This window comes from Leiobunum rupestre, chromosome 5 (genome assembly GCF_980474605.1).
Source record: "Leiobunum rupestre chromosome 5, qqLeiRupe1.1.hap1, whole genome shotgun sequence".
Classification (NCBI taxonomy): Eukaryota; Metazoa; Arthropoda; class Arachnida; order Opiliones; family Sclerosomatidae; genus Leiobunum; species Leiobunum rupestre.
Window position 1 is genome coordinate 71,865,539 of NC_143388.1, and position 10,870 is coordinate 71,876,408.

Here is a 10,870-nt window from a genome sequence, read left to right on the forward strand (position 1 = left end):
AGCTAGATAGCGACCTGCAAACCCTGAGGGTGCTATTGGACCTGATATTCAATAATCGGGTTAAGTCATAATAAAATAAAATAAAATAAAATGCTTTATTGCTCCTCAGTGCTTCCAAAAAACTACCTATCTCCGCGTCTCGATCTTCAAGTGAAACGTGGACCTCGATTTTAATTACTACTGCACCGTCAATTATTCCCTCGTCATCAACCATTAACTCATCGTCAATCATCGACAACTCGTTGTCCACCATTCGCTCGCCGTCAACCATTCGCTCGCCGTCAACCATTCGCTCGCCGTCAACCATTCGCTCGCCGTCAACCATTCGCTCGCCGTCAACCATTCGCTCGCCGTCCACCATTCGCTCGCCGTCCACCATTGACTCGCCGTCAACCATTCGCTCACCGTCAACCATTCGCTCACCGTCAACCATTCACTCGCCGACAAACATTCGCTCGCCGTCATCTACTTTCTCGCCGTCAGCCATTCTCCCGCTGTTACTGTTTACATTACCTTCTTCCTCGCTGTCACCCTCGCCACTTTTATCCTAATAAAGCTATTTATTATTATTATTATTATTATTATTATCTTATAACTTGTCTCTTTTTTATATATTCCTATTATTAGAACCCACATATCCGACGGTAATCCCCATAGAGCCAGTCGACTTAGACCAAATGGACCCTCGGCTCCAGTTATTCCCGCTTAGCGGTGGCGAGTCGCTTATAACGTACGCGTATATTTTTTTTGGGAAAAAAACACAGGGGTGTTCAGTCTTTTTTTCTAAAAAGGAACCTCATGGACGCAGATCCCCGACACCACCAACCCAGCCTCGACGTCGTGGACTTGCTATTTAAATTTACGTCATGCAACCATCCACCCCCCTTTTTTTTTAGACTTTCTCACAAAATAAGCGAGTTGTGTCGGTTGAGGGCTGGAGCATGTCTCGCGTATGCTTACAGCAGGCCCAAGCTGTTTATGATGCCGAGGGCCTGTTCCACGATATGCTCCAGCAAGTACTCGCCGACACCCTATAACTATTTTTTTCATTTGTATATAATTCCTTTGTATATTTTAGTTATTTGTATGTCATTTGCTTTTTTATAAAATATATAAAGTTTAAAGCCGTTTTTTGGTTTATTGATAAATTTAGTTAACAGATAACTTCCGGTATGGAAGGTCCTATCCCCGCCTTTCCCGTTGCTCGGCTTATCGCGAACAATCCTAAATCTCTTTGAATTACCATTATGGGCGTCGCTATACACATAACACCACAAAATTTGACTAATCGCGTGAATCATTGACTCAACCCCCCCTTACGTCATCCTGATTATGTCATCAAATTATTATCGCTATATATAAGGCATTCATCCCCATCATCCATCGCCAGTACACCCCAACCCGTTTCTCGAGCATCATGTCTAAACGAAGCTGTGTAGATAACGTTCCAGGACCCACTAAAATGTCTAAATTTGGTTGAGCGGTTGCTGAGATACAGTGTAGTCACATTTTTGAAAATTACAGTGAAAATTTAACATTTAAAATTAATGATTGAACCCTGACATTAACCATTTTTTATCTCAGCTTCTACTTAACCCAAAAATTCGAAAGATGGCTCATTTTAAAGGAATTGAAGAGCGCAATGTAAATAAGCACTTAGGTTCATGCTATATATAAGAAAAATACAAAAAAATAAAGTTTTAAATAGTTGACCTTGGACCCTGAAAATGGCTCATTTTCAATTTTCAAATTTTAATTTTTTTCCGCATTCCCTATACGCGCTTTAGTTGCAGTTAAAAAAACTGCGAGGGTAATATTTTTTGTTTTCGAGAATAAAAATTATTTTGTATTGCCCTCCTTTAAAAAAAATATATAGAAATTTAAAAATATATACAGGGTGTTAACTAAAAAAAGATACAGAGAAAATTACTCAACATGTGTTTTAAGTAAGAATTTTAAATTTGCAGGTTACATAGAGGGTGCAGAGGGACAAATGTCAATGAAAATTTCAATGACCTTGAACCGGGTCTTCAAGGTCATTCAAATTTTATCTTGTGAACCATTAGGATTAGAAAAATGGTTCCAATTAGAAAGGTGTTCTACGTTTAATTTTAAGTCTAAGAAACTTGGACCCGATCTAATTTGACCAATGGGAAGCCGAGAAATGTTAGACCAAAAACCATAAGGTCGTGTGTGGTATTCTAATCTTAAATTTCTATATATTTTTAAAGGAGGGGTATACAAAATAATTTTTTTCTCGAAAACAAAAAATATTACCCTCGCAGTTTTTTGACTTCAACTAAAGCGCGTATAGGGAATGCGGAAAAAAATTAAAATTTTAAAATTAAAAATGAGCTATTTCCAGGGTAAAAGGTCAACTATTTAAAACTGATTTATTGTTTTTTTATCTTATATATAGCATGAACCTAAGTGCTTATTTACATTGTGTTCTTCAATTCCTTTAAAATGAGCCATCTCGAGTTTTTTGGTTAAGTAGAAGCTGAGATAAAAAATGGTTAATGGTAGGGTTCAATGTCATTTTCAAAAATGTGACTACACTGTATCTCAGCAACCGCTCAACCAATCTTTCTGAAAATTTCAGAATCAACATCTACGGCCAAAACAAGCCCAAATACAAGTTCTTACGAAATTTGGCGATGGTCGGGAGAACAAGTGGGAAAATCTGTCCTGGAATGACCCAAATGACTATCACCAGTATGGTAACGTACAAACTCGATTTCGTGGGCCTGGTCAGCGGGATTTGGACTTTGAAAACATGGTTTAAACCTACTTTGCCGCATACCCAGGTAGTAGTTTTGCCGCGACGAGTAAGGATTTGGCTTTCAGTAAAACTCGCATTTGGGAAATTTTACATAGGCATAAGTACAGTATGTTACAAAAGTCTTCGACAAAGGGAGTTTTTGCATTTATCTTAAATTTTCTCGTAACGTGTAAACGATAGAAAAATGAAACCATAAGCAATTTTTAATACTTTTTCTCGTGGAGTTGTCGTATTTTGCCATGTGATAATAGTTACGGCGGGAACGCTAGATATCGTTTTAAACAACTTTTTCAATAATGGAGTTACGCCCCTGAAACCCGCGTTTTCTACACCTATTTTCTACTTTCATTGCTTCCATTCTCGTCTCTTTTCCAATACAATATTAATATTTGTTGAAAAGCTCTGCATTATCGGGGGAATGTCACAAGTGATATTTGAACTCTTTTAGTTTTTCCCAAATGGAATCGAAAATTGCAACCGGCTATAGCTCCTCAACTGTTGGTGGTAGAGCAATGACAGGGACATTTTCTTAATATGAATCGACCACCCTGAATCCGAAAATGTGGGTTTCAGGGGCGTAACTCAATTATTTAAAAGTTGTCAAAAACGACATCTGGCTTTTCCGCCGTAACTATTATCGCTTTCCAAAATACGACAACTCCACCAGAAAGGAAATTTAACAAAATCCAAAATTGCTTATGGTTTCTTTTTCTATCGTTTACCATCCTAACAGAGCAACGCTTCACTACGGTTTACGAGATGGAGACGTTCAACGATGGCTGGACCCACAACATGGTATTCTCGGATGAATCCTCGTTTGCAAGATACGGCCCTTACAATCACCAAAAATATTCACGTTTGGGAAGACACAAATCCACACTGGGGATATGAACACCGTCACCAATTTCAATAAGGACGCTTGAATGTTTGAATTGGTCTTGTTGGAAACCGGTTGATTGGTCCAGTATTCTTTCCGCAAAATCTAAATGGCCAGAGATATTTAGATTTCTTGATAAATGAGCTAGAACAACAACTTGACGAAAATCCGTTGGTGCAACAAGCAAGAATGTGGTTTCAACAAGACGGTGCCCCGACTCATTACCACAGAGCCGCGAGAGATTACCTAAACAACGAATTTCCACAACGATGGATAAGGACAAACGGTCCCGTACACTGGCCAGCAAGGTCGCCTGATCTGACTCCGTTGGATTTCTTTCTTTGTGGCTTCGTCATGGACACGGTGTACACTCTGTCAAATAAGTCTTCGGCCGTTGGGATTTTGGTACTTATTTGCGATTATCTCAAAAACTATGAAAGATAGCAAGTTGAAACCAAATTTATTTTTAATATTTTATTATTACTTATGTCTTTGACAACTTTTTTAATAATGATGTTACGCCCCTGAAACCTGCATTTTTGGATTCACAAGAGTCGATTCATATTTAGAAAGTGTCATTGTTATCCGGCTACGTCGAACGGCTGCTACGATATGGCCTATCGAACATTCGGGTCTCATTTGTAAAATTCTAAAATGCTCGAGGCGACCGAGAAATAATATCTTATTGTTGAGGAAAAAAAACAACTTTCGTCGTTTGATTGCGGGTAACACAATAAGCATATATATATTGATTTAACGAGTTGTTGGAACGGTGTGGTTATATGCCCGATTAATAATATTGATTAATTAGGCATTTTAGAATTTTACGAATGAGACCCGAATGTTCGATAGGCCATATCTTAGCAGCCGTTCGACGTAGCCGGATAACAATGACACTTTCTAAATATGAATCGACCCTTGTGAATCCAAAAATGCAGGGGCGTAACATCATTATTAAAAACGTTGTCAAAAACGATATTTGGCATTTCCGGCGGATATGGAAATTCTACACGTGAATCAAGACATACATGTAGGTATGAAAGATATTAGTAAAATGTTAAAAATAAAATTGGTTTCAACTTGCTATCTTTCATAGTTTTTGAGATAATCGCAAATAAGTGCCAAAATCCCAACGGCCGAAGACTTATTTAATAGAGTGTACGACACTCCGGTTGAGACCCTTGAAGATCTGCGTCAACGAATTGTAAGCGCTTGCCGGGAAGAAACCCCGTAAATGATTCAAGCCACCTTCGACAATATGATTGTTCGCGCCCAAGCCTGCATCGCAATTTAGATGCAATTTTGGTTGGAAGTGTCCCCCGGCACGTATAATGTTCAGTACAGTTTTCAACTTTCTTAAAAAACATAGTGTTTGGAAAAAATTACTTTTTCGATCATTAAAAACACCCTGTATACAAACACTCATCTTTATATATTAGAATATTTGGAACTGAGCGCCTTGGTTACTCGTTTCGGTATCCTACCATCAACCAAATTTCTATTCAACCAAATTATAAAATATCCAAGTTCATATTAAAGATTGTTCGCTCGTGATTCTTTTGAATTGTAAAATGCATTCTATTTCTACCAAATTCTGAATACTAAGTATAACAAGGCATTTTAATTACTGTGTATTTAAATATATTGAGACTTTTATACCAAGAAATATTCGATGCAGGAAAATCATGGCTCGATCAGCTAGGCTAGGCTAATACCCAAGGCACCACCTTAGGCCTAAGTCAACAAGCGACTTTTGAAGCCTTTAATTCAGGTGGCCGGGTTACAATGCGTAGGAGGGTGGTGGCAAGCCCTGCATGCCACGCGATCGAGAAAAAAGCTCCCTACACTAACTATTACCGTTAACCTTAACAAGTTTTTATGGAAGGGAAAACCGAAGAGCTCGGGGAAAACCCCCTTAAACCAGTGGGGAGAGAACTTGCAAACTCAACGCAGAAGGGGTTGTTCCGAGTTTTCACCCAGTGCCACAATCTGGGATTGAACCCGGCTCCTCTTGCTGCGAGGCGAAAGTGCTAACCACTCCGCCACCAGAGTTCGTAAGTTTCGAATATTAAATTAATTCACCTTATAAATTTTAGATATATGACAAACAAGTAGCGTTAAATATCCGGGAACTAAAAGTGGATATGGGAAATTGTATTATAATATTTTAATTCCGCATATATTGAGATACTCGTTAATATTTTCTCCAGGTTATTTCAGGTAAGGGGACTAATTTTGGTTAGTAGAGGTATGCTGTGTTTAATTAGATTAAATTGGTTAAGGTGAGGTTCAAATGGTTTAAATGACTTTTCATTAACGGAAAACAACTTTTACTTTGACTAAAGCATAAATATTAAGAATTTTAAGTATAGACCCGTGCGTTATACCGAAAATTCAAAAGTCATCTGCTAAATTTAAAAGAACTGAATGTAGAAGGCTCTTTCTTTCCCATCCTCGGTGCCTATATAAGTTTTATAAAATTTGTTGAATTCTTCTTGTAAACTGGATTTTTGCGGTTCTTATTCTTTTATATGGCAATTTGGTCATATGATAGGTGAGACTCATTACTGTCGTAATTAATTAAATTATGAGCAAAATTATAAGTAGCCGATGACTATTTTATTGAAAAAAAAAACACACATTTTGACTAATAAGCGATGAACTTAAATTCTAACAAGTTTATTGCTTCATGTTAACGTAACTTTCCTAAGTGAAGTTTATTATTAATATTGAATTTATCTTAGCTTGCCCGTTTTTTTTCTAAACTAAAATACATTTTTGGAAAAGAAATTGGAAACACGAAAAATAAACTATATTGTTGATGCATTTGTAGATAATTTATCAGAGCTAATAGATCATGTTAATATCGTTGACGGTTTGTTAGACAAAACTATTTATGACTATAAAAATACTGAAATCTTAGTTACTCTTTGCTTTGCACCTATTTTACAATCGAATTTTGAATACAACCTTGTCTGAAACCATTTTCTTAATTTGATTCAAAAACAAATGCTTTCACCAAACGTAATAAACGTTTGAATTGAGGTGGTAGACGATTAAAAGTGGCAACAACCATATTGTTTTCTATCTGTTAAAATATGTGGTTTGTGCTTTGACAGTGTAAGGGAATTATGTATCATACTAACTGGCAACACTGTCATGTCTCTGTAATTATGTCATCTGCTATCCACCTTAGTCTCGTGTTGGATTGTTTTCTGAATAGTATGGCAGCTCACATTCCCGTCCCACTGTTTTAATGCGCAGTATATTATAATGTATATATAATTTATTAACTTAACATTAAATGAGTTGTTTTCTAAGCAAAGATTAGTCTTCTTTATTGACTTGGAAAGAAATATATCTAACAATGGCATCTCTGCTGGGGATCGACAGCTAAAGAAAGTGCCAAGTTCATTGGAAGACAAGGCTTAAGCTACGCATTGGACCGGCGGTGACAGTGGAATATCATGGCGGAAGGCGGAGAGGTCGTATCCAAATTAACGATGGATAATTTTAAGAGCTGGAAATATGATATACAAATGGTTTTAAGGAACAAAGGATTATGGGAGATAGTCCAGGGAACCGAAACTGCACCAGCTAGTACTGCTGGTGAGGAAGCTAAAGCTAAATTCAAATTGAGGATGTCAAAGGCCTACGCCACTCTAGCCTTATCTTTAAGTGAAGATCTCCGTAGTCTGATTGAGGAAGACACCACAGCTATAGACATATGGGCAACATTGACTAGAACATTTGAGCCTAAGTCACATGCGAGGATAGCGATGCTACAGAAGGAATTTTATGGTATAACATATCAAGCTAGAGATAATATGGCTGTTTTTATTGGCCGCTTATATAACGTGAAGAATCAACTTGAAAATGCCGGTAGGCCAGTTAGTGATGACGATTTATCCTATCAACTTATTGGATCCTTGCCTGAGTCTTATGAAGCGCTGTCATACCAGATATATCAGTCATCGGATGCGGATTTCAAACCAGAGAAAATTAAGAAGCTGTTAATAGCGGAGCAAGGGCGACAGTTACAGAAAGAAAAACCGCCAGAACAGACTGTGGATGCCTTTGCTGTTCAGCAGTCAGACAAGCAACATGACAAGAGACAAACGCAGGCAAGACATTTCTCTGGGGTATGTTTTGAATGCGGAATTAGAGGACATCGTGCAAGTGAATGTAAACGGAAAGGAAAAGGGAGAGGAAGAAAATCCTGGAAAGAAGGGAAGAAATATGGTGCATTCTTTGCATCTGCAATGATAACTTCAAATCCCGCGGACACTTGGATTTTGGATTGTGCCGCAACCCATCATTTCACGAATCGTCGAGACTGGTTCTTTTCTTTTTCCCCTTTGTCATCTGAAGCGGTTGTTGGCGAAGGCAAATCCCGCATTGAAGGACATGGAGACATATGGATTCAAATCATAGATGAGTCACCAAGTTATTTTCTCTTAAAGCATGTTATATACGCTCCGGGTATGGGAAAAAACTTAATTTCTGTACGTTTAATGGATGAGGCTGGATATTCGGGAGTATTTAAACAATCTACGTTCAAGACCTATTTTCCAAACGGTTGTCTGGCATTTGAGGCAACATTGTCAAGGGATAATTTTTATACTATCCATGCTAAAGTTTTGTTGGCGTCACCGATTGGGGATAAGGCAAAGATTGAGTCCTATCATTCCGCGGTTCCGGAAGAAGCACAGAAGCTAGGAGGTATAGAGCTGTGGCACAGACGTTTGGGTCACGTCAACGAAGCAGATCTGAAATACATGGGGAAACATGAAATGATAAGGGGATTGCAATTATTTACAAAAAATCTCTCTACATGCATCCCATGCAATATTTCTAAAAGTACGAGACAACCTTATAAGAAACTTGCAGATGTTAGAAGCAAAGACATTCTCGACCTAGTTCACTCTGATGTTTGGGGGCCTTCTCCCATTCCGTCGATAGGGGGAGGAAGATATTTCATCACATTTATTGATGACCGAAGTCGCTTTATGTACGTATTCGTCATGGTTAAGAAGAATGAAGCTATAGATTGTTTTGATACGTACAGAAAACTGGTAGAGCGTCAAACAGAGAGGAAAATCAAAGCTATTCGTACTGATAGCGGTCTAGAATATTGTTCTGCAGCCTTCGATAAAATTTGCCAACAGGAGGGTATTATACACGAACGTACTAACGTGTATTCCCCACCCATGAATGGGGTGGCTGAGAGAGTAAATCGGACATTATTGAATACAGTTCGTACCATCTAGTATATGGGCAGAATTACTTATCACGGCTGTTCATTTGCGAAATAGATTACGGCATTCACAGCTGGAACAAGTACCCGCTGAGTATTGGATGGGATATAAACCCACTGTCAGTTATTTCAAACGTATAGGTTGTTTAGCGTTTGTACACATACCGGCTCAACGTAGACTGAACAAATTCCAGAACAGAGCCAAATTGGGAATCCTTGTAGGATATGCAAGAGGTACTCGTGGATATAGAATTTGGTTCCCTAATGAAAAAAGGGTGATGGAAACTAAACATGTTTCATTTGATGAAAATGTACTTGGGATTAAAAAACATAATATTCAGATTGATGCAATCATGAAGTGGCCGAAGGAGGATGATGATGAAAATGATGAAGCAAATAATAAAGGTCCAGTAATAGAAACCGTAGAAGATAACAAAGACGAGGAGGAAACAGTTATTGAGAACGTCGAGCCAAAAGCGAAAGAGCGCATAATTGAAGAAAAAGCGAAAGAGCGCATAATTGAAGCGAAAGAAACACCTGAGTCAAGCGGAAATTTACCTAATGGATGGCGTAGGGAAGTCAGGATTAGGGGATCGGGAGCAACTCAAGGAATGGCAGACATTTACTATCACGACCCACATGGAACAGTCTGGAGGTCCCATAAAAGTTTGAAAGAACACATAGTAGCTAACAATATACCGCTAGATCCAGATGTGTTCGATTTCTCAAAGAGGAATTTAGCATCATCTTTAATGACGGGTATTCCAAATGAAGAAGATGTACATGAAGTATGTCAGGCTTATTGCGCTGAGGTCAAAGTACCCAATAATTTCAACGAAGCAATGAAATCCCCACAATCTACAGAATGGAAAGCCGCTATGGACGAAGAGGTCGGTACTCTCAAGCAAAGAGATGTTGCTGAATTGGTGCTGAAACCAGAAAACTAAAAGATAGTCGGCTGTCGATGGGTGTATGCGCTTAAGAAAAATAGTGAAGGGACAATTCTTCGATATAGAGCAAGACTCGTGGCACAGGGGTTTAACCAATCCGAAGGAGTGGATTATGATTTGAGCTTCTCACCCGTAGTCAACTTTTCATTGATCAGACTCTTCCTGGCTATTTTTGTTGTCACCTTTAAATGGGTTCACAATCATATGGATGTCAAAAATGCATATCTATATAGCGACCTGAACGATGAAGTATTTATGGCTCAAATACCTGGTTACGAAACGGAGGATAAAAAGAGATACTGTCTCAAGCTACGCAAAGCGTTATATGGATTACCACAAAGTGGGAGACAGTGGTATCTTGAGTTAGATAAAACGTTTCAAGAATTGGGTTTTAGCAAGTTGATTGGAACCAACTGCATCTATCTTATCCCATGTAAAGTCATCATACTGGTGTATGTTGATGATTTAGTCATTTTGGCTAGGAATGGAACGATTATGGAAGGTATTCACCGACTGTTGTCTACGAAATACGACATCAAATGTCTTGGACCAGTAAAGAAATTACTTGGAGCCGAATTTGACTTTCAGTCAGACGGGTCATTGAAGATAAATCAGTCAAGTTATATTAAACATATTAGTGAAAAGTTCCAGATCAGCTCTGAGGTTCCTGTTAGCTTACCAATGCCAGCAACTGTAATTTTGTCAAGAAAAGACAGCCCACAGAGTGAAGATGAGAAACATCACATGAGTAAAATACCGTACCGTGAGCTTATTGGCTCTCTACTATTTATCGCTCAACGGACAAGGCCGGATATACTATTCTCGGTGATCGCCTTATCGCAATTTAATAACAATCCTGGTTATCAACACTGGATTCATTTATGTCAACTGATGAAGTATGTCGTGTCTACGGTCAATTATAGTCTACATTACCAGTATGAGGTAAACAGTCAAATAATAGTTTTCAGTGACAGTGATTGGGCTTCAGACCGCGATGAGAGAAA